At 43.0% G+C, this 6000-nt stretch overlaps 1 long non-coding RNA gene across 1 annotated transcript in view; it reads left to right on the top strand.

Moving 5' to 3' along the window:
* Positions 1-5494, top strand: part of LOC138287604 (uncharacterized) — an 84962-nt gene extending 79468 nt beyond the window's left edge. The window contains exon 3 of the long non-coding RNA XR_011202245.1: positions 4426-5494. This is a non-coding gene — a long non-coding RNA (uncharacterized lncRNA). The remainder of the gene's footprint in view (positions 1-4425) is intronic.
* The last annotated feature ends 506 nt before the right edge of the window (positions 5495-6000 follow it).

Genomic DNA, 6000 nt, shown 5'->3' on the forward strand with positions numbered 1-6000 from the left:
AATGTTGCTGTGCGTATGGTGCAACAGCACCTGTCACGCTTTTCACTGTCTGAGATGCAGACAGTGAAAAGCAATGCAATGCAGACAGTGAAAAGTACAACATGGCTGTCCATGGGGGCCCCATGCAGTGCCCATGCCAGGTGCATGGGCAGTGCAGGGACCCCCCTGGGGCCCCATGCACCCTGTCTCCACCAGCATTTACATGGCTGTGCAACCGCCATGTAAAAGCTGGCAGAGAGCGGGGTCGTAATCCTCATGGCGGCGCTGCATGCAGCGCTGCCCTGGCAGATTAAGACTGCCAGCACCACCAGTCCCTCCAGTGGAGGAAAACTGGTGGTGCTGGTGGTCCGACTGCGGCCGAACAGCCATGCTCATAATGCGGTCAGACTGGAACCGTGGCCGTGGCGGTCTGAAGACCGCCAGGGTCGTAATTAGGCCCTCAGTGTTGAGGACCCTCCGTGTGCTACAGAGCTATTCTGGCACCTGTCACTCTCATTTTAGATAGACTTTGCCTTCTGGATGCCTTAGCAGTGTGCTCACTCTTACAGTAGTGAGTGCAACATCAAACCACAGTCTCCTCCAACCACTCATCTGCTCTGCAGGACTGAAGTTAAATGTGTGCTGGATCTCTTGGCAGAGTTTGGAGATAGCCCCTTCTACCACCAAAGCAGGCACAAATGCTTGTGATTTAATGTCTGTGTCAAACTATAGGGTGGCTGCAGTCAAAAAGTATGGGCTTCATAGACTAGGCATTGGCACAAATGTTTTTCCTTTTATTTCCTTTTTAAAGTTCCTTTCAAGCTTAACACTGCTGATGCTGTTTAACTCATAACAATGTTAAATAATCTATGTCACCAGCTACTACTCCAGTGTGGTGGAAGTTTAGATAAATATCACATTTGTTTACTAACACAATCTGTAAATAAAAAGTGCACCTTTGCACACTGGTTCATTTGAGGAAAAGTGGAATACTGAGATTTGAAGGGATTGCTTTCAGTTCTGCAGGTGTTTTGTGATACAGCATGAATAATATCAAAGGGACCTGCGTTATCCAGTTCCAGGTATCATGTACGTTGTGGGAGTCTGAGGCTTGTAATCTTGGATTAGTAAATCCAGGAGCTATCAACCCAGAAAGAAAGACCTGTAAATAGAACATCCTGGACTGGAATCTTAAGGCTGTATTTAGGGTTTGGGAGACGGGTACTCCGCCACAAACATGAAGGGTATCCCATCCACCTTAATACAAGCATATTATACCACAATACACTTGTTACTGGATGGATAGGATATCTGTCAAGGTTGTGACCCAGTAACCATCCGCCAAACTCTAAATCAGACCCTTGGTCATTGTGACATAGGATTCTAAGGAAGCACTACCGGTCTTAATGGGATGTCGATTTAAGGGTGACAGAAAAGCTATAGGGGTCTTTTAATGCTGCTGACTGACAGTCCTCTCTGATGCCCACCCAGTTATAAACTTAAGGGATCACTGACACAATAATGTGATAAACAATATCATTGACAAAAATATTGTGCCAAAATATGTTTACCACAATATTGTGATCCTATACTTATAATGGAAGTACAGAAATATCAGGAAAGAATATTGTTTACATTAATATCATTTAAAAATAGACAAAAATATTGATGGTTTATTATAGTGTTTAAAGTAGTAAATGGTAAATATTTTAACATATAAGTTTTCTATAATGTAAATTAAATATATTCCTCTAATATTTTATATTAAATACATATATAAATTTTATATACATACACAAACACATATATATGTTTGTATATATACATATATACATATATATATGTATATAATTATATATATTACCTACTGGTGGTCACCAGTAGGTAGTAATAATTAGGAGCTAGTTTCCATAGGAAATCCTCACAAAAGTTTAAAAAGTAGTTTGCCACTTACTTCAGCTGCTGTCTTGCAAATTTCAGGCTGATTTGTTAGTGGGGGCCCGAGAAAAATGGGGGAGGGGTCCCAAAACGCATTTTCCCCAAGCAATTTCCCATAGGGATTTTAGACACGACTACAGCCCAAACCACAGAAAGAAATTACATCAAATTTAGCAGAAAGGTAGCTCTTTCTCCAGAAAGCGCTCTTTTTGTTATTTTGTGCCAATCCGTTCAGTAGTTTTTAAGATAGTAAAGAAAACCAAAATTGTATATCTAGAGGCAGAAACCTTTCATGAATCTTCCCGATCTCATGCAGAGAGGTGATTGGCTGCCAACACTTCAACCAGGAAGTTTAAAAAAAGAAAAGGTGCAGGGTAGGAATACTTTGACTCCCTAGTCATGGTGCTGGTATTCCCAGGAACCCCGCCAGGGGAAAAAAACACTTTTTAAAAATAAACTTACTATTCTCACTGCAAACAGAGCAGCAGTAAGGAAAGCATTGGATTTTAGAAAGGTAAGATTTACTATTCTCACTCCAACAGGGTAAAAGTAGGGAAAGCATTGGATCTCAGAGGAGTAAAATGTGCTATTTTCACTCCAAATAGCGCAACAGTAGAGAAGGTGTTGGACTTTGGAGAGGTAACATTTGGAGGGCACCAGTCTGTGCAACAGTATGTAAAGCATTGGATTTCGGAGGGATGAAGTTTACTATTCATTCTCAAAACAGCACAACAGTAGGGAAAGTGTTGGACTTTGGACAAGTAAAATGTACTATTCCCACTCCAGTCTATAAAAGAGTAGGGCAAGCTTTGGATTTTGAAGAGGTGAGATGTACTATTCCCACTCCAAACAGCGGAACAGTAGTGAAAGTGTTGAACTGCAAAGGGGCTAATTTTACTATTCCTAATGCAGCCTAAACAAGACTAGGGAAAGTACTTAATTTCAAACACATTGCATATGTAATTAACACCATTAAAGTAGAAAAAATAATAAACTCAATTTAAAAACGATTAATTAGCAAATATATGTAAAATAAAAAACAGAAATTCACTATTCAATAACATAAATAATTATCAATTAATAAATAATTGTTATATAATTATTAATTAATGAACTACCGACCCTACACCCTCTATAAATCTAGCAGCCCACACCTAAAATATAACGTAAAAAATAAGTTTCCATAATTTAGACTCTCAATTGAAGTGTGCTCACCTGAGGGAATACCATGTGTATAGTTTATGTAGGACAGGGACTGACCTGACCACAATTCCCAAGAGGAACTGTTCTTGTGACTGCAAACACCAGCACGGTGGTCGCTTGCCCAAATGCACCTGTTTGGTAACTCTCAAATGAAGTGGACTCACCTGGGAAGATAACATTTATATAGTGTGTGTAGTACAGGGAGTGACATGACTGCTGAGGCCAGGAGGCTCTGTTACTGTTACTCCACTCACCAGCCCTGTGTACTCTTGTCCAAATACCATTGTTTGGCACACCACAAATGAAGTGTACCCATCTGGGACTGACATGACTGGTAAAGCCAGGAGGCCTTGTGTCTGTAACTCCAAACACCAGACCAGGGTTCACTTGTCCAAATCTATCTGTTAGTGAACTCTCACATGAAGTTTTCTCACCTGGGAGTATACAATTTGACAAGTGGTGGGAAGTAGAAGGAGTGACCTGACTGCAATGCCGAGGAGGCCATGTTTCTGTAACTCCAACCACCAGCCTAGTGGTCATTTGCATAAATACACCTGTTTGGTAACTTTCAAATTAGGTTTACACACCTGGGAGCATAACATTTGTGAGGTGGTTGTAGTATAGAGCGCAACATGACTGCAACTCCTAGGAGGCACTGCTTCTCCAATTCCAAACACCAGACCAGTGGTCACATGCTACAAAATACCTGTTTGTCAAATCTCAAATGAAGTATACTCACATGCGAGTGATCAAGTGCAGATTATGCCCAAATAACAGAAGTATCTGTCAACATAGGTCCATCTTGACTTGCTAACCCAGGATGAAATGTTTCAGGACAGAAATGACACCTTTCAAGTGTGCAGAACAATGATCCGTAAGGCCTCAAGATGCATAACCAGAATGGTATTTGCAGCAGACACATTTGCACTGCACTGACCACGTGATGACTCCAGTCAAATATACAACAGAGTCCTGGGCTTGGCCTGCATCACAATAAACTAGGCCTCAAAATGGCCAAAGCTATATCTTGCCTAGCCACCGGTTTGCCTGCACTGGTGGCAAGATGGCATTCTCAGGCCATGCTCCCAAGTGCCAATGATCTGCACATTTCAGCAGCTGCTTAACCTAAATGGAATTGGCATGCCACACAAATGTAATGTCAATGCAACCAACACCATGGGTACTTGCCAAAATAGGATAAACTGCAAATTAACTTTGTACAACGTCTCTGCTTACTGAAACACTAAACTGTTGGAGGTAGATGTCACAATACAACCAGTAACATTGTACGTTTCACATCAACAGGTCAAGCTGCCACTGGGCACACAGAGGCCACAGAAGAGACTGTCACTACCCCCCTGGATGAAGCCCTTAGTGAAGAAGACACACCTGAATGTCTGGATGTGGAGGACGGTTCTCACCCATCTGAGCAACCTGGTCAGACACCAACAGTGAGTCTCACTCTGGCCACATCAACACTTCCCAGCCCAGTTGCCTCAACATCACAGGCAACCATTTGCCCCCAAACCTGTGTACCTAGCACAGTGTCTACCACCTCATTCCCCCAGTCCTGGATCCTGAGTTGCAGTGCAAAACTTCTGACAATGAGGGCCCAGTAACAAGTTGGAGAGGGCACCCTGTGGTAAGGGCACAGGCCCGTTGGGGCAGGTGTGCATGGGAGGGATGCTGTGGGGCAGCAGGATAAGGCCACTGGGGCTGCTCTTGGCCAGGACACCATCAGCCACGTCTTGGGGGTCTATCAGGAGTCCCAAGGTGTGATGGGCCAGGTCTTGATTGAACTTCAGGAAATCAAGCAACTACAGAGGGACATGCACAGAGACATGCAAGAACAGATGGAGGCCCACAATACCAACATGGCCTCCCTAACAGGGTTGATGACGGACATCACTCCACCCTAAGCAGGGCTTTTCAACATCAGTCTACCCCTTCTTGTGGCTAATCAACACCAAGCACATCTACATAGGTGCCAGCTACTGGAAGGGAGGCCCTGCCAGAGGAAGGACTAACCCCAGACACCTCTGCCTCTGTAGCAGCAGATCCCCTCCCCCCACCACATAAGCAGGGACATCAGTGAAGAATTCTGGATGTGTGGATAGCAAGACACCAACCACTGCCAGTAATAACCCACTTCCTTAAGGACCTCCTTTGTGAGCCACACATTCACTCTATTGACAATTCCTCAACCAGCTACCAATTCCAATGGAAGGAGTACTCTGGGCTTTGGACTCCTAGTGGTGTGGCATCTACTCCAATGATTTCAGTCACCAGGACTGACACCTTCACTTTGCTTTGTGGTTTCTATGTGTCCGAAATGAATTGTTTGCATTGGCATTATAATAAATTCACCTACCACAAACCTCTCGCCTGCTTGCTTAACTTTCAGGTTTTTGCCATGTTGAGATGTGAGATCATGTGAAACATGATAAAGACACAAGCTACTTGTGCAAGGAGGGATATGTTACAGGTACACAGTGTGCAGCTCAGGATTACAACTATTACACACAAACACATTAGTACAAGTGTCTGGTCAAATCAAAAATTTAATTCCAGTGTACAGACATAGGCTGTCAATATTTCATGACTTTTAGAAACAAGAATGTTTGACATACTGAGTCAAAGTACATATTTCAAGGTACTGCCACCAAGGCCACGGAAGGAAGGGATTTGTCAGACATTTTACTGTAGAATATTCAAACATTAAAGTGGTTGATGTCACCAGCTTGAGCCTTATCACATACCACACCAAAGTAATCGAACATCACATTATCCAAAATACAGACAGATGGCAGTACATTGACAGTTCCTGATCACAGGCCCATCATAATCCAATGACCATGCATCTGGTGTTATGACACAAAC

Source organism: Pleurodeles waltl, chromosome 1_1, assembly GCF_031143425.1.
Source record: "Pleurodeles waltl isolate 20211129_DDA chromosome 1_1, aPleWal1.hap1.20221129, whole genome shotgun sequence".
NCBI lineage: Eukaryota > Metazoa > Chordata > Amphibia > Caudata > Salamandridae > Pleurodeles > Pleurodeles waltl.